This window comes from Oryctolagus cuniculus, chromosome 4 (assembly GCF_964237555.1).
Source record: "Oryctolagus cuniculus chromosome 4, mOryCun1.1, whole genome shotgun sequence".
Taxonomy (NCBI): Eukaryota; Metazoa; Chordata; class Mammalia; order Lagomorpha; family Leporidae; genus Oryctolagus; species Oryctolagus cuniculus.
The window spans coordinates 132,561,405-132,580,339 of NC_091435.1; the positions used below are offsets into that span (position 1 = coordinate 132,561,405).

The window sequence follows — 18,935 nt, forward strand, 5'->3', positions numbered from 1 at the left end:
TGCACTCACATAGGAGACCTGGAAGAAGCTCCTGGCTCCTGTATTTGGATTGGCCCAGCTCTGGGCTGTTGCAGCCATTTGGGGAGTGAATCTGTAGATGGAAGACCTTTCTGTCTGTCTCTCCCTCTCTCTGTATGTAACTCTACCTCTCAAATAAGTAAATAAATCTTAAAAAAAAGAAATTAAAAAGGAAAATATCTGAAAATGATAATTAAATCTTGACAAAGACAAAATATTGGAAACTAAAATTAAGATAGATTATCTAAAATAAAAATATAAAGAATCAGAGATTAAAACTGTAGTAGTAAAAGAAACAAAATATAAAAGAGTAACACCCATGATCTGAAAGTTTAGAATGTAAAGGTAGAGGGGATTAAAGGTAAAAAAAGAATTAAAAAGCACAAAGGTGTAAATGAATATTAAAAAATTTTAAAAGAATGAAAATTGTTCTGGAAAAACACCTTAAAAAGAAAATGAACACAAACTTCTTAAAGATGAGTGAGAAAGAGAGGAAGAGAGAGGGGAAAAGTTCAAAGTAAATCAGTGAGAATCCTCACAAGTTCAAGGCCATGTCTGAGGAAATTTCACTGATACGATGTCATTCTGTAGGGCACAGGGAGAGAAGGTAGACAGCAGTTACCCTGAGCCATTACAGTGCACCTGTAGGGTGTGCTTGTTCAACACTGAGGCACAGCACAGCAGTGGGGAGCAAAAGCAGCCTTCTCATACCTGAAAGTGAGTTGACACTCATCTTCCTCCAACATCACCATGCAGAGTAGCGGCTCATCCAAGTCTTTACTGACTGGTCTGAAAATCTGGCACATGTACAGAGCTAATAGAGCGTAGTTATAGTCAATTAGACGATTGGCAGGAAAAGCCCAGAGATATTGGATATACTGTTTCAGACTATTTTAAAGAAGGAATATGCAAAGAACATACCAGCAATGAGAGAAACAAGGCACGTGAGGGACTCTTGGAAAGTTCATAGCATGAAAAAACTACGCATGGGTTTAAAAGTTATTTTGAAAAAATAAAATTATCTTTTAATTCAGTTTTCTTTTTTTCTTAAGTTTTATTTATTTTGTTTCATTCAAAGGTAGAGAGAGAGAGTGAGCAAGTGAGCAGGCATTTGGTACAACAGGTAACTTGCCTCTTGAAGCACCCACATCCCATAGTGGGGAGTGCCTGGTTTTAGTCTTGGCACCATTTCTGATCCAGATTCCAGCTAGTGTGCATCATATAAGCCAGCAGATGATGGCTCAAGTTCTTGGGTCCTGCCCCCACATTGGAAGACCCAGATGCAGTTCCAGGACCCTGGGTTCAGTTTGGCCCAACCCTTGCTGTGGTGGACACTTGGGGAGTGAATTGGCGGCTTGATCTCTCCTCTTTTCTCCATGTTGCTTTATCTTTCAAATAAAAGTAAATAAATATATGTATAATGTTGAGAAATATTTATAAATAAGCATTATCTCCCACTTCCATCTGTTTGCTCCCCAAACGCCCACAACAGCTGGGGCTGGACCAAGTTGAAATCACGAAACTGAAACTCAGTCTGGGGCTACCACGTGGGTGGCAGAGACCCAAGAATTTGAACCTCATCTACTGCATTAGCTGGAAGCTAGAGTTGGGAGTGGAGCAGGGACTTGAACCCAGGCACTTTGCTAGGGGATTCAGGCATCCCAAGGGGGCATTTACTGCTGTTTAAATGCTTGCCCTCTTAATTCCATTTCTTCATGAAGTTTTTGAAATATTCTTTATTTAAAAATTTATTTTATTTATTTGAAAGTCAGAGTTATATAAAGGGAGGGAGGGAGGGGAGAGAGAGAGAAAGAGAGAGAGAGAGAGAGAGAGAGAGAGAGAGAGACCTTCCATCCACTGGTTCAGTTCCCAAATAGCCACAATGGCTGGGGCTGGGCCAGGCTGAAGCCAGGAGCTAGTAGTTTCATCCAGGTCTCTCACATGGATATGGGGACCCAGGCTCTTAGGCCCTCTTCTGCTGCTTTCCCAGGCACATTAGCAGGGAGCTGGATGGGAAGTGGAGCAGCTGGGACTCAAAGCAGTGCCTGTATGGGATGCTGGAATTGTAGGTGGTGGCTTAATCTGTTATGTTACAACACTGGCCGTGAAATAGCCTTGTAACTGTGAAACATCAACAAAACTCTTCATGATTCCATTTGTGTTTCTGTGGGTGTGGGATAGATCATTTTAGTTGTGCACAACAGGCATTCAGTTCATGACATCCTAGAAAAAGAGAATGCATATTCAATACACATACACACATGAAAAATCTTCATGGTATTTTAACATAGTAGTTTCCACTTGAGATTCAGATATTAAGGAAATTTAGTTCAAATGGAAAAACAAATATTGGAAAAAATGTATTGGTGTGAGTGAGGTTTCTAACCTCTTAACAAGATTAGAAGTGTTGAAAAGTTTTCATGTCATTGATAACACGGAAGATAAACACCAACTCCATGTTGGGATGTCAGAACAATGTGAAATATGAAATTTCATAATTTTCTTTCCTTTTGTATTTAATGTATAAAATTCAGAAAGCATTCATTTGCCAAAGTTTCTTTCTGTACTTGTGTATGCTACAGCATTTATCCTGTTATGTTCATTGTTAGTTTCTTTTTCCTTGATAGAAATGTTTCTAGAAATGTTTGACTGCGTTTTATGTATTTTGTGAAAACCATTCAGAATGTCCGTGATAGTGAATTTTATGCATCAACTTGCCCAGGCTACGTAGTAGGGGACTCATATCTGGATGCTGCTGTGAAGGTATTTCTTAGATGTCAGTAACATTTAAGTTGGTAGACTCTGAGTAAAGCAGCTTACTCTACATAATGTGTGTGCATCTCATGCAATCAGTGGAAATTCTTCAGAAAAAAGACCAACCAGCTCTGAAAAAGAGGGCGTTTTCCCAGCATGTTGCCTCTGGAGTTGAACCACGATGATTCTTCCATGGATCTCCAGACTGCTGGTCTGCCCTCCAGATTTTGGAATTGCCAACCTAACTAATAGTGGGGGCCGGGGGGGGGGGAACAAAAAATTAGTCTCTTTCTATGTACACAGATCCTATTAGTTCTCTTTACTCAGAGAATCCTAATATAATATCCAAGTTTTTTCAATGGCAGAGAATTGAAGGAAATTTATTTTATTTTATTTCAAACTTGGCTTGGAAAAACAAAAATCAATTCTGAACCATATGGTGCCATAGCAAAGTACTATACAGTGCCTTAGAGGGACATTACATAGCTTACTTCTTTTCCTCTACTAGATAATTATTTAATGATATGAGATTGGTAACCCGAAACATATTTTCATAGGTTTCTAATCTTTGGGATTCAACAAAACAATTATGCTTACCATTCCCAACCCAGCAACACCATGTACCCTACCAAGAACTTCAAATTAAAGGATTATCTAATGTTCTAACATTACATTCTAATGACATAAACTGTTATTTTAAAATTTTCTTATGCATTAGTTTCTAAAACTGATTTAAAAAGGATAATGGTATAGAAATGTTTTTGTCCTGTAAACATTTAAAAATCTTTTGCAGTTACTGTTTTTAACATTCTCTGATTCAGGGACGCTTCCTAAAGCAAATGAATTCAAAATAATACTTGTTGGTTTAAATAAGGACTAACTGAGATTTGTTCTACATTATTATTATTATTTATTTGACAGGTAGAGTTATAGACAGATAGAGAGACAGAGAGAAAGGTCTTCCTTCCATTAGTCAATTCCCCAAATGGCCACCATGGCCGGCACTGCGCCAATCCGAAGCCAGGATCCAGGTGCTTCCTCCTGGTCTCCCAGCTGGGTGCAGGGACCCAAGCACCTGGGCCATCTTCCACTGCCCTCTCGGACCACAGCAGAGAGCAGGATTGGAAGAGGAGCAACTGGGACTAGAACCCGGAACCCATATGGGATGCTGGCACTGCAGGCAGAGGATTAACCAAGTGAGCCACAGCCCTAGCCCCTATATTGTTTGAATAAATATGGGACTATATCTAACCTTAGGTTTCTTGTTGGTTAATATTTACCAATAGTAAGTTTGGTCATTTTGTGATAGTCAATTTTAAAAGGAAATTTATGATTTTTTGATATTACTGTCTCTGTTGAGACATCAGAAGATAGACTCACATAAAAGACATAATAAAAATCTCACACATAGAATTTTAGAGCTCAATTTTAGATCTTAGGATGAAGAGTAAACTAAAAATGAGATACAATTGCTTAAAAAACAATTAGTAGTGTGCTCAGATGTTTTATATTATGGATATAGAACTTGGAAATATTCAGGAGGATTTTTTTTCCATTTCTCATTTGGGTGACTATCAAAGGAAATGCAATGTTAATAAAGAATCCTTGATAAGGTTAATTTTAAGTGCCAATTTTTATGCCCTATGATTGAATATTTGCAATATTGTTCTTTGATGTATAGGAATTAAGATAACTCCTTTTGATAATTAATTTATTTTTATTATTAATTTTTCTTCTTATAATCTAATTCTTATATTATTTTACAAAAAATATCTCCCAAAAACAAAGGAGAGGAAATTATAACCATCTGTTATTTGATCACATCCTTTATGCCAATTTCATCTTTCAGCTGATTTCTTTTTATGATTTTATCCATACATTTTGATACAATAAACAAGCAGTACGTCTGTTGGAAAAATTGATTGAAGTAGCCAGAGTTATTTAGGCTCAAAAAATAAAAAGATTGTGGGGTGTGTGTAGAAATATAATAGTTACTCCAAATTATTTTAAGACTTTTAATTTGGAACATTCTTTCTCTCTCTGGAGGATAGAACTAGGACTGACAACTGGTGATAGAGTGGCAAATTCAACTCCAAGGGGCATGCATGGTGACACTGTGGGTTGAGCTATCTCTTGGGATGCCTGCACTCCATATCACAGAGCTTGTTGGGGTTGGAGTCCCAGCTGCTCTGCTTGTGATCCAGCTTCCTGCTGATGCATCCTGGGAAGCAGCAGGTGATGGCTGAAGTGTTTGGGTCTTTGCCACCATGTTGGGACCTAGTTGGAGTTCTGGACTCCTGGCTTCTGCTTGGCACATTCCTGGCTGTTGTGGCCTTTTGTGGAGTGAACCAGTGGATGGAAGACTCTCTCTCTCTCTCTCTCTCTCTCTCTCTCAGAAGAGGAAAATAAATGAGTAAACACTGCATAAGTTAGGTTTAATTATAAGAGAAGAGTCTAATAATTGGAGTTCACTGAGACTGGAAGGTGCCAGCATTCCCTATCTGAGTACCTGGGTTCAGGTCCTGGCTCTGCTCCCAATTCCAGCTTCCTGCTAATGTATCCCTGGCTGTTGTGGGCATTTGGAGAGTGCATCAGTGAATGGTAGTGTTCTCCCTGTCTGTCTGCCTCTGTGTCAAATAAATAAAATGAATAAATACAAAATTTAAAAGTATATAGCTGTCATTGTTTTTCGTGAAGTCCAGTGAGACTGGGATAAAGGTGGAGGGGAGGACACAGCACCAGGTGGAAGCAGCTTTGCAAGCAGATCTTCAGGAGCGAAGTGGTGGCTGCTCCAGATTTTGGTTGGCACTGTCTTGGCATTTCTGAGCCAGGACAGACAGTGGGGAGGGGCAGAGCATCTTGCTGCCTTCTTTTCAGCCATCGGGTTTGCTGTGATCCAGTGCCAGCTCATTCACGGCTTAACCACTGATAACAGTGTTTCTCAACCCAGTTCAAGGGCTCTGCTAACAGTGACCACTTCTCCTAGGGTTTGCCAATGAATTGCCAGTTCCAGTCTTCACTATTGCAACTTTGCAGCTTCTGGGGGCAGGAGGTCTTTCTGTAGCATCTATGTTATTCAGGGTAGGCTAGACTATGCTGTCTTAATAAACACCCAAATCACAGTGTCTTGATCCAGTGAAGATTTGCCTTGTCTATATGACAAAATAAAAGAAATCCTGGCAGTCACCCCCAGGTCCTTCCTTGGGTCTCCATGTCCCTAGCCTGCCTGTGTTAGCCTCTCCATTGTTCAGAGCCTTCTGATGTTTGCTATATATCCAGGGTGTCTTGTACTTGGTTAGAGGAATAGGGAAAAGTGTGTACCTGCTCCAGCTTCCTGGAAATTGAAACCTTTTTTTTTGTGGGGGGTGATATGTAGATTAATTGCATCTCTGTTCCTATGTAACTTGTATTTTACTTGTTTTTATCTTTGCCAGATTTTCATGCCAAATTCTCCTTAGAGGGTTTCCTTTTTCATGTTAGTACCATTTTGCCTGAGGCTGCCCATGGCAGCCTGTCCCTGTCTAGTTCATCAGATTTGACTGCTGCGTGCACAAGCCATGATCTGCTCAGTATCCATTTTCCTGTGGATGGAGATTTGTGATGTTTCTATTTTTTTGCTGCTGTGGACTGGTATGAACTTTTTTCCCCTTTTTTTAAGCAACTTATTTGTTTGAGAAAGAGAGAGATCTTTTATCCACTGGTTCGCTCCTCAAATAGCCACAACAGCTGGAGCTGGGCCAGCCCAAGGCCAGGAGCCTGGAACTCCATCCAGGTCTCCCACATGGGTGGCAAGAGCCTAAGTACTTGAGCCATCATTTGCTGCTTTCCCAGGCACATTAGCAGGGAACTGATAGGGAAGTGGAGCAGCTGAGACTGGAACCACAGCCCTAATATGGGATGCCAGGGTCACAAACTGCGACTTCACCTGTTGTACCACAACACTGGCCCCTGCATACCTTTTTTTGGCGGGGGTGGGGTGGGGTGGCGATAAAATTGTTGAGGCTTTCTTTATGGTAGGTGTTCATATATAGTCATACATATTTGAGAATGATATTTTGGTTGTTGGATGCAGAATTCAATATATATTTGTTAGGTTAAGCTTTCTGATTGTGTTGTTCCGATCTGTGTATCTCTGCTTCTTTTTTTTTTTTTTCATTTTGAGTTGTCAATAATGGAGAGAGGTATGTTGAAGTCTCTTACTATGGTAGTAGATTTATTATGCCATCCATGCACATTCAATAAAATTGACTTCATATACACTAAAGTGATTATTGGTTAATCACATATTTAAAATTACTTTATGTTCATAAAGAAGTGAATTAGGTTGTGAATTGATTTATCTGTCCTTAATGCTGTGTACAATGTCCCTCATATGTTGTACCTGAACCTTTATTTCTTTTCCCTTTTTTAAAAAAAGATTTATTTATTCATCTGAAATCAGAGCGACGGAGAGGGAGAGGAAGCGCAGAGAGAGAGAGAGAGAGAGAGAGAGAGAAAGAAAGAAAGAAAGAAAGAGAGAAAGAGATCTTTCATCTGCTGGTTCACTTCCCAAATGGGTTCAACAGCCAAAGCTAGGCCAGGCTAAAACTAGGAACCAGAAACGCCATCTGGGTCTCTCACAGGGGTGGCAGGGGGTATAAGTAATTAAGTCAGCATCTGCTGTTTTCTCAAGTGCATTAGCAGGTAGCTAGATTGGAAGCAGAGCAGCTGGGACTCAAACCAGTTCTCTGATATGGGATGTTGGTGTAGTAAGTGGAGGCTTAACCTGCTGTACCACAATGCTGACCCCAGCCTTTGTTTTTTATATTAGTATAGCTACAACTTTTTTTGTTTGTTTGTTTTGTTTTATTTGCCTGGCATCTTATGTTATATCCTTTTATTTTATTTATTTATTTTTTTAAAGATTTATTCATTTTATTTGAAAGGCAGAGTTACAGAGAGACAGAGGCAGAGAGAGAGAGAGAGAGAGAGAGAGGGAGAGAGAGAGAGAGAGGTCTTCCATCTGCTGGTTCACTCCCCAGATGGCCTCAATAGCCAGAGCTATGCCAATCAGAAGGCAGGAGCCAGGAGCTTCTTCTGGGTTTCCCACACAGGTACAGGGGCCCAAGGACTTGGGCCATCTTCCACTGCTTTCTCAGGCCATAGCAAAGAGTTGGATTGGAAGTGAAACAGCTGGGACTGGAACTGGTGCCCATATGGGATGCTGGCACTGCAGGCTTTTACCTGCTATGCCACTGTGGCAGCCCCATATGCTTGTATTTTTAACCTTTGTGTGTTTTATATTTTAAGTAAGAAAGTCTTTTATAAGCAGCATAGTTTAGATTATCATAAAAATAAATTGTAATTTTATCCTTGAAAATTTGGTTCATATTCATTTATTCTAATTATTAATATATTTGGGTATGTTTATTTTATTTTTTAACAGATAAAATATACTTTTATTTACTTTGTTGAATCAGAGGGTCATAAAAAGTTATTGCTAGATATCAAATAAACAGAAAGAGGTGTTATAAGTCCAGTTACCTTAGATTCTACTTAAACTAAGAGAAAAAGGTCATAACATTTTCAGTCAATACATACTTGATTTTTTAAATAACAATGGTGACAAAGAGCAGAAAGAACTTGTGGGCCACACAAACACAGATATCTGAATGCTACATCATTAAGGAAACAGCCTCAACACTGTTGGACACAGTGGGGTGGCCAATGCACAGAGGCATGCCTTGGGAGACGGCCCAGGAATGCAGGGCAGGAAAGAAAGAAAATCACAATGGAATTACACAATTTCTTTAAAATCACCAAGCAAGAAAAGCAATGTTGAATTTCCAAACTGATTTTATACTACTTCTATCCAATTCCTGGACTCAAATCAAAGAGTGAAACTTAAGCTTCTCCTCTTCTATTTTTGGTAAACCATTGATTGGTAGACTTAGATGACTTTTCCTCCTGGATTTTACCTGGGAGTGGTCTTTTAATTTTTTTTATTTAAAAGAGGGTATATTTTGGCACTTTTATACTGATCTCAAAAATGTTAATATTTCTTGGGATCTCAGGAAGATTCATATTCTTTACAACACGGGCTGGGCTTCTGCTGAGCCAGCCTCTGATCTCTCCAGTTTATTCTGCACATCAGCTGTGTAACAATCTCATTTATGTTGGTCTCTCACATCATTCCCCCCATCACCATTTCTGCAAGAATATTGTGAACCTTGTCTACATGGAAAATCAAATCTGGCTCACAGAAGTTTTCAAAACACTGGTCTAATGCTTTCACAAACACTTGAATTAGATCTAAAATGCAAGTTTACTTTCTAAAGAATCCACAGAGAAGACAAAATGTGACATTGCATAATGTCTACAAATCAGTTTGTTGTCAGGTCCTCTAATAATCTTCATTCTAGGAAATTACATGGTCATCTCTTTTAGATACCAAATGGAACATCTCCCCGATGACTTGCTGTTTGTCTTTTCACTGTAGGGCTGGTAGAGTCAATGCTGCGCATGGTTGTTGAAGATGAGGATAACCTTGATCATGGCTGTGCTGGGCTGGGATGACCCTGTGGGCACTGGGGGCCCAGGGCAGGGATGGTCTTGTGAGCCTGACCTCAGGATCTCACTGGTGGTTCTTCCCCACCTGCCCCCTGCCACACGCACGTTGGGTACTTTATTATTTGTTTTTATTTTTTTCCCTGTCTATATCTTTTTAAAGATTTACTTATTTGAAAGGCAGAGTTACAGATAGGCAGAGACAGAGAGGTCTTCCTTCTACTGGTTCACTCCCTAGATGGCTGGAATGCCTGGAGTTGGGCTGATCTGAAGCCAGGAGCTTCTTCCAGGTCTCCCATGTGGGTGCAGGGGCCCAAGCACTTGAGCCATCTTCTGCTGCTTTCCTAGGCACATTAGTAAGGAGCTGGATCAGAAGTGGAGCAGCCAGTAGTTGAACTGGCAATCATATGGGATGTGGGCACTGCAGGCGGCAGCTTTGTGTGCTATGCCACAGCCTGGCATGTCTCTATCTTTTGACTGACTTCCTTTCTTTGCCCTTACACTAATGGTGTGTCTGTTCAGCATTCTAATCCAGGAATTGTTTATTAATCCACAATGAAATAAGTACCATATATACCAGAATGTACATGAAAGTATTGCTCCCTTTCTTGATAAAATCGTGTTGTGAAAATTTTGAGTCAACTGGATTAAGCAGTGTGCTAAGTGAGGTAGTTAATATGCACTCTGGGGCAACAACCTTCTCTTGCAAAGAACTGTTGCAAAGTTCCCTGTCTGGTTTGGTGGACTCTACTGTTTAGAATGTTCTCAATCCCTTATGAGAAACCAACCTTCCATGCACTGATCCTATCTGAACCTGTCTTTAGGGGCTATTACAAGAGGAGAGTCTTGCTTATGACTGTCTCTGTCTATTTTTCTCTGTCTTCAAGAGAGCAACCAATTCTACCAAGGTATTTGGTCTCTTTGATTTGTATTTTTTGTAAAGATTTATTTTATTTATTTGAAAGGTAGAGTTACAGAGAAAGAGAGAGAGAGAGAGAGAGAGAGAGAGAGTCGGTCTTCATCTGCTGGTTCACTCTCCAAATGACCACAAGCCAGGAGCTAGGAGCCAGGAGTTTTACCCAGGTCCCCCATGTGGGTGGCAAGGGCCACTGCTTTTCCCAGGCTATTAGCAGGAAGCTGGATTGTAAGTGGAGCAGCCGGGAAAGAACCAGCACTCATACCCACTATGCCACAGTGCTGATCCCGGTTTAGCCCTTTTTTAAAGAATTTTATCCCACACTGTTTCAACATGGGCCTTTGCATGGCAAATCTTATTAGACCTTAAATGCCTGTGACTATCCAACCCTTGGATTTTACTGAAACTTGGGTCTAAACTGTAAGTTATTTTCCTCCAATACTTTGGAAATTCTACTTCCACAGTACACAGTGTTCTCTTGTTGTCAGCTTTTTTTTTTTTTTTTTTCTGAATGGAGAGCAGTTTTCTGGTATCATTTATTCATTTGTTAAATGAGGAAGTTGTTCTTTCCTGCTAAATTGAAATGTTAATGTTTAAAATATTTTTTTTTAATTTGAGAAGCAGGGAGACAGATACATCTCCCATTTGCTGATTCACTACCCAAATGCCCTGTGATGGCCAGGGCTGGGCCAGGGTTAAAGCCTGGAGCCTGGGACTGTATTCAGGTCATTACCACTGCCTCCCAGACTCTGCACTAATAGGAGTCCAGAGGCAGAGCTGGCAATGAAACCAGGAACTGTAGTGTGGGAAGCATTTTTTTTTAAAGATTTATTCATTCATTTGAAAGGCAGAAATAGAGAGAGGAGAGAGAGAGAGAGATGAGCGAGAGAGAATATCTTCCATCTGCTGGTTTACTCTCCAAATGGCTGCAACAGCCAGAGGAGGGCCAGGCTGAAGCCAGGAGTCAGGAGCTTCATCTGGGTCTCTCACATGGGTACAGGGGCCCAAGCACCTGGGCCATACAATGAGCAGGGAGCTGGATCAGAAGTGGAGCAGTCAGGACTCGAACCAGTGCCCATATGGGATGCTGGTGCTACAGGCAGAGCCTTAACTTTCTATGTCACGGCTCAGGCCCCAGGGTTGCATGCTTGTTAACCACTGGGGTAAATGCCTACCCCAACTTTGTTTTTGAGTAATTTGATTGATGTTTGCTTGATATGCATTTTCTCCTCTTCCTCCTCCTTTGCCTTTTTTAATTTTTTTTGCTGCTTTTAGAATTTTCTTTTTGTCTTTTAAACAAAATTTATTCCTCAATTTTAGTATAATGTGTGGATTTTTTTCTTTCTTTCTTTCTCCTCTTTGGAGGCTATTCAGTTCAGGGCCTTCCATCTCTTTAAAAATTTGGGACATTGTCTACATTATTTCTTCCTCTTTTAAAAAAATTTCCTCTTTCTGTGATTCTTATCATTTGGATTTTTAACACTTTGGTTCTCATTTTTACAACCACTGAGTTTTAGTTCTCACTTCCTTGCCTTTCCTAATTTCTTCCCTAGTGATGTTCTTTATAAATATCTCTCATTTTAGAGCTTTTTATTTTAACTATTAGAATTTTAAAATATCTTCATTACTCTTTTTTTTTTTTTTTTGACAGGCAGAGTGGACAATGAGAGAGAGAGACAGAGAGAAAGGTCTTCCTTTTGCCATTGGTTCACTCTCCAATGGCCGTCGTGGCCGGTGCGCTGCAGCCGATGTACGGCGCTGATCCGAAGGCAGGAGCCAGGTGCTTCTCCTGGTCTCCCATGGGGTGCAGGGCCCAAGCACTTGGGCCATCCTCCACTGCACTCCCTGGCCACAGCAGAGAGCTGGCCTGGAAGAGGGGCAACCAGGACAGAATCCGGCGCCCCTACCGGGACTAGAACCCGGTGTGCCAGCGCCGCTAGGCGGAGGATTAGCCTATTGAGCCACGGCGCCGGCTATTCATTACTCTTTTTAATCTATTTTTTGTCTTATAGTGATACAGTTAAGCTGATACAGAATTATTGGTGTCAATATTTTTTCTTCTGATAGAACTGGAATCCAGATATTCATTTGGCTCTTCATTTTTGTTTTCCGGTTTTTGATTTTATTTATTTCTTTGAGAGAGAGAGACAGAGAGAGATATCTTCCATCTGGTTTACTCCCCAGATGGCTGCAATGGCCAGAGCTGAGCTGATCTGAAGCCAGGAGCCAAGAGCTTCTTCAGGGTCTCCCGCATGAGTGCAGGGGCCCAAGGATTTGGGCCATCTTTGCTGCTATCCCAGGCCATAAGCAGAGAGCAAGCCGGATTGGAAGTAGAGCAGCCGGGTCTCCAACCGGCGCCCATATGGGATGCCGGCACTGCAGGCTGCAGCTTTACCTGCTATGCCACAGTGCCGGCCCCTTCCACAACCCTGACTTTATCCCAGGGATTTCTCATAGCTTTCTTGGTGTCTGGATGATCTTGGGGTGAGAACAAATACCAGCCTGCTCACTTTTCTTGTGAGACCTAGAGGTGGATCCGACCACACTCTACTATAATATTTAGGCACTTACATTTTTTTTTCCAGTACAAAGCAACATATAGTTTTGTTTGATGATTTTATTTTTACAAAAGGTGTTCCTAAGATTAATAAAAATGTGAAATATAAAATGTTACACTCAAGCTCTTTTTCTGTGTTCCATTTTTACTTTTCAGCCACAGGCCACATTTTTGCACTATGGTTTTTTAGTTCACATTATTTTGAGTTTTCTTTTCATTTGTTCAGTTTTTAATGGTTCTCCAATGCTTATTTTTAATATATTGCATAATTTTCTCAAAAAATTATATGCCCAAACTAACTAAATACTTCTTATTATAGAATGTTTAGATTATTTTTTACTTCTCATTACTAGAGATGGCTATAATGTCTTTATAAATATACCATTAAAAGACTTATTGGTTTAGATTTATTCCTAAGAATGAGATTACAAGGTCTTTGCATGTAAACCCTTTATGGCTCTTGATAAGTGTTGCCAAATTGCCCCTCAAAGAATGATGCTCTTCTTTGAATGGTTTTCAATACACTTTATATACTTAATTGCATATGCACAAACTTGTATATCACTTAAGACAAATTCTCTTCTGTATTTTTGCACTACTCTGATTACATTTTTTAAGGATACATTAAATTAAAATGGTGATAGACCATCTCCCATTTTTTTTTTTCAAAATTACTATTCCTTCCAAATAGCCCTGTAAAATCCTCTTAATTCTAATTCCAATTTAAGTAATTAGGAATACAAATATAAATTAAGACAATGGGTGGCATTTACTCTCTGAGACTCTAACCATCTAGACAGCATGTGTTAATCACATATTTTGAGGTCATAGGTGTCCAGGAAAGGTACAAAACACTTTTGGAAATCAGCATTACTTCCATAAGTTGTCTGAAAATCTGGCTCTTCCCCTCTCTTTGGAACTATCCAAGTCTCAGGATTTGTGTTATGCAAACAAGGGATGGGAATGGAAAAAGACTTCTTGCAGCAAATAGCTGGTACTAAAAGTAGGTTTAATTTGACATAGGTAAATGAAAATGGCAGTATTTTTTGATATTGAGGGACACAAAGCATTTTATACTTTCCATTATCTTTTTTTTTTTTTTTTTTGACAGGCAGAGTGGATAGTGAGAGAGAGACAGACAGAGAGAAAGGTCTTCCTTTTGCCGTTGGTTCACCCTCCAATGGCCACCACGGCTGGTGCGCTGCGGCCGGTGCACCACGCTGATCCGAAGGCAGGAGCCAGGTGCTTCTCCTGGTCTCCCATGGGGTGCAGGGCCCAAGGACTTGAGTAATCCTCCACTGCCTTCCTGGGCCACAGCAGAGAGCTGGCCTGGAAGAGGGGCAACCAGGACAGAATCCGGCGCCCTGACCGGGACTAGAACCTGGTGTGCCAGCGCCACTAGGCAGAGGATTAGCCTATTGAGCCACGGCGCCGACCATGCTTTCCATTATCTTTAAGCAAAGACTCTGAAGGTGTTTCATTTTTATAGTGCAATACAATTTAAAGGTTCCTTGAGATAATTATGATTGATGTGTGCCAATCACAGTTTCAGGTGCTATATGTTTAGTCCATGTGTTAATTTTTGCTGCATAGCAAACAGTCTTAGAAGCCTGGGGGTTTATAGCAGTAAATACTCCTCTTTTGCATGTGGGTTGCCTGTGGCTCGGCTGCTCTCTGGGATTCTCTGGCAATGGCTCCAGGTTGTGGAAGGGGTTTCCACCTGCTTCACCAGTGTCAGCAGCTACCTGGGACAAACCACCCACATGAGACACCTGGATGGAGTTCCCCGTCCTGGCCATGGTGGCCCTTTGGGGAGTGAAGCAGAGGATGGAAATTTCTTTCTCTGTCTCTCCTCTCTCTGTTGGTCTGCCCATCTCAAGGAACTTGTAAATTATGTTGCACTATAAAAATGAAACACCTTCAGAGTCTTTTTTTTTTTTTTTTAAAGACTTGTTTATTGGGGCCGGTGCTGTGGCTCAATGGGTTAACGCCCTGGCCTGAGGCGCCAGCATCCCATATGGGTGCCAGTTCAAGACCTGGCTGCTCCACTTCTGATCCAGCGCCCTGCTGTGGCCTGGGAAAGCAGTGGAAGATGGCCCAAGTCCTTGGGGCCCTGCACCCGTGTGGGAGACCCGGAGGAAGCTTTTGGCTCCTGGCTTTGGATCGGTGCAGCTCTGGCCATTATGGCCAATTGGGGAGTGAACCATCGGATAGAAGACCTCTCTCTCTCTCTCTGCCTCTCCTCTCTCTGTGTAACTCTGACTTGCAAATAAATAAATAAATCTTTTAAAAAAAGACTTGTTTATTTATTTGAGAGGAAGAGTTACAGAGATGGAGAGACAGAAATGTCTTCCATCTGCTGATTCACTTCCCAGTGACCCCAATGGCTGGAAGTGGGCCAGACAGAAGCCAGGAGCCAGAATCTTCTGGGTCTCCCGTATGGACGTAGGTCCTAAGTACTTGGGCCATTTTCTGCTGCTTTCCCAGGCACATTAGCAGAGAGCTGGATTGGAAATGGAGCAGCCGCAACTTGAACCGGTGACCACCTGCGTTGCCGGCGCTGCAGGTGGTGGCTTAACCTCTATGCCACAGAACTGTCTCCCAAATAAATCTTTTTAAAAAACAGAACCCTTAAATGGTTTATGAATTAGAAGTGTGAGGATTTGCGATGATCCGGCTGTGCCACTAGGAATAACCATGAGATTCTCTACTTCTCAGTGAGCTAGTCCTTTGCTTGTCTTCATACATATTCCTGTGGTGCATCAAGACCTAACCTGATTGGGGGTTGTGTTGGGTTCTAGGACAATTATTTTGGAAGACTTTCAGTTGGCTCGGTGACAATCTGTTGCTTTTGAGCACCTACAAGAACATCTTTGGGAGATGATCTCATTTTGGGGTGCCATTTTATAATTTAAAATTTAATATGAAACCTACAGAATGTACAACACCAAAAGAACCATAATCTAAACTATCAACTTTAGGTGATAATGTGTCAGTGTTGCCCCATTGACTTTAATAAATGCAGGCACCTGTGCAGGATGTTGGTTGTGGGTGAGGCTGTGGGTGTAGGGAGTGGGAAAGGGAGTATGTGGGAACTTGACACTTTCTCAGCAGTTCTGCTATGAATCTAAAACTGCTTTAAAAAATAAAGTCCATTAAAAATTACACATAATCTAGCCGGCGCCGCGGCTCACTAGGCTAATCCTCCGCCTAGCGGCGCCGGCACACCGGGTTCTAGTCCCGGTTGGGGCGCTGGATTCTGTCCCGGTTGCCCTTCTTCCAGGCCAGCTCTCTGCTGTGGCCAGGGAGTGCAGTGGAGGATGGCCCAAGTGCTTGGGCCCTGCACCCCATGGGAGACCAGGAGAAGCACCTGGCTCCTGGATCCTGCCATTGGATCAGCGCAGTGCGCCGGCTGCAGCGCGCCGGCCGCGGCGGCCATTGGAGGGTGAACCAACGGCAAAGGAAGACCTTTCTCTCTCTCTCTCTCACTGTCCACTCTGCCTGTCAAAAAATAAAAAAATAAAAAAAAATTACACATAATCATGCTGTTGTTGTCAGTTATGCTTAGCTTTATAGGTTTAGGCTTCTTTTTATAACCTGTATCACAAACTCCATCTCCACTGGTAGAATCAGTGGAGTTTAGCTGGTTAACAGCTGGATGATAACCACTGCAGTTTCCTTAGCATTTTATATTTCACTAAATAGTTTTATTAGTTTCCTCAATTGAATGATATGTTTCTGGAAATTAAATGACTTCAATGTACAGTCAGTAAAAAGTTTCCCACCAGTTGATTCTTGGGGTCTTCATAGTATCCTGGGTGCCACAGATCTGATCACAGAAGTGTCTCTTTCACATCCTCTAGGTGATGACAATTTCCCCTGCTTTATTTCCCTCTGACTTTGTGTTCCATGGAAAGTCCAGCCTGGGACAAGAATTCAGAAAGACCATATTTAGGACGTGAACCCTGGAAGCAGGTGACCCTCCTCGGGGCCTTAGCTTCACCCCTGGGAGCACACAGTCCTCCACTTCACAACTTCCAGGGGGGTCTCTACTGTTTCAAATCAAGAGAAAAAAAATCAGGATGAAGACAGAAATATCACTCCTGGAAGGCACTGCGCTGGTTTTGTTGTTTTCCATGTCACTTGCTGCGTGTACAGTGTTTATTCTCCTTGCCTATTTGCATTCCTGCCACTTTAACAATTGCTTGGGATGATAGCTGTCTCTCCAGATGTACCTTACTCTACAATCTCCAGTCCACTGTAAACTCCTATCAGCCCAGAGGAAAGGAATAATTCGGCCGTCACTTGTGGGGATCAGTCCCGCGGTGAGTCTGGTTGACATGCAGTCATCTGGTGGAGCCTGCTCACTCCTAATTCCATTTCTGCATGTCGAATTCTGGGCCATGGTCACTCCGCCCAGGCGTTGCTCTCCCAGGAGGCCCTGCTGAAGCGGCCTGCCAGCGTCAGTCTCAGTCTTACTACAGCAGAGCCGTGTTGAGTGCTTTGGGAAATAATAAACAAGCCCATGTGAGAATGGCTGATTTCCAGGGGTTTAGATGCATTCTTGTGAATGACCCTATGTGAGGAGCAGTTTTCCAAAGCCATCAGCTCAAACTCCAGGAGTGACGGGGAAAGAGAGTGTGCATGGAAAAGTCCCACGAGGAGGCCAGGTCTGAGCAGTGCCCTGAGAACGGGTAGAATTTGAATGGAGGGATCTGTGTGAAGCACCCCCGAGGACCCATTCTTTTTGGAGCTGTGGACTTTCAAGCAAATGCTATTTTCCAACGTGGTCTTACAATTCTTTGGTAACCAAACTGTCCAGTAGCTTAACTGAAGCTTGTAGATCCACAGGTCATCTACAGCCTGAGATGACCCATACTTACCAATGCCCTTGGATTCAGGGTGTGTGGGGGTGCCCAGGAAGCTCTGTCATTGAAAGCTTGGCAGTGTTGGAAAGATGTTTGGCAGCCACATGTGTGGACTGTGATCCATGTACGCAGGTCCAAGGCCCTGTGTCCCATGTGCTGGAGCTTGCTTAGGGACTTGTGGTTTCAGCACTGTTAAATGAGGCTGATCAGCTCTTGGAAGGACCTGTACCCAGTGGAGCTAAGCCTCCCTCTTCTCCCTTGCTAAAGTTTTCCCTTGCAGTGGAAGTAGGGGCATACGTGAGACTAGGAGGAGCATTAGACCTTCCTTTTGTCGACTCATCCTTGTGAGTCAGTGTTGTTTGCGATTTCCCATATGTTAGAGGGCAAACAGTTCACTTTCAGCTTTAGAAGATTTGAGTGACTTCTGGTCCCTTTTGGAGGGCTTTGTGCTTGGGTCTCAGACCTGAGTTTCAACCCAAAAGTGGCCGTTAGGTGAAAACCATGAGAAATCTCTTGATCTCTTTGAGTCTTGGTTTCCTTCTTTGTAAATAGTGGTGTATTTTACCTGTTTGGTGCTGTTGTTGGGAAATTAAATAAAATCATCACGTTAAGCACCTGGCACAGAGCAATAGAAATGCTAGTTGTATTCTGGTACCGTTTAAGGATGTCAGTTGTGATACTTGATGCTAAAGCCTTAAAAATTCAATTTACATTGAATGAAAGACATAAGATACACATATACAATTTAAAAAGAGAAACCCTGTGAGGGGTAGGCATTTGGCCTGGTGGTTAAGATGCCAGTTGGGTTGTCTGCATTCCATATGGGAATACCTGGGTTCAGTTCAGAGGTTCCTGATTCAGCTTTCTGCTAGTGCATACTCTGGGAAGCCGTGGTGTTGGCCCAAGCTGAGTCCCTGTCACTCACCTGAGAGACCTGGATTGAGTTCCTGGCTCCCAGCTTTGGCCCTACTTGGAGCCACTGTGGACATTTGGGGAGGGAATTGGCAGATGGGTACTGTTGTTCTCTGTCACTCCTTTTAACTCTCTGCTTCTCAAATAAATAAATAAAAATTTAAACAGAGAACATTATGAGAAAAAAATTTAGATTTAAGATGAGGAATCCTGAAGGTAAAATTATAGTCTTATTTCCTAAATGAAGTTTTCAGTGACTATTTTATTCACTTTATGTGGAAAAAATATGTCATATAGAAGAGATAGCCCTGGTATAAAGGCATCTGATGAAATGCAGCTAATTAAACACATAATTTGGTACAGA

At 41.9% G+C, this 18,935-nt stretch overlaps 1 long non-coding RNA gene and 1 pseudogene across 1 annotated transcript in view; one reads left to right on the forward strand and one right to left on the reverse strand.

Annotated features, from left to right (window-relative positions):
* LOC103350414 (uncharacterized) overlaps positions 1 to 18,935 on the forward strand; it is a 259,649-nt gene that overhangs the window by 75,482 nt on the left and 165,232 nt on the right. The window lies entirely within an intron of this gene.
* On the reverse strand, positions 8,754 to 9,306 carry LOC100356208 (AP-3 complex subunit sigma-1 pseudogene; annotated as a pseudogene).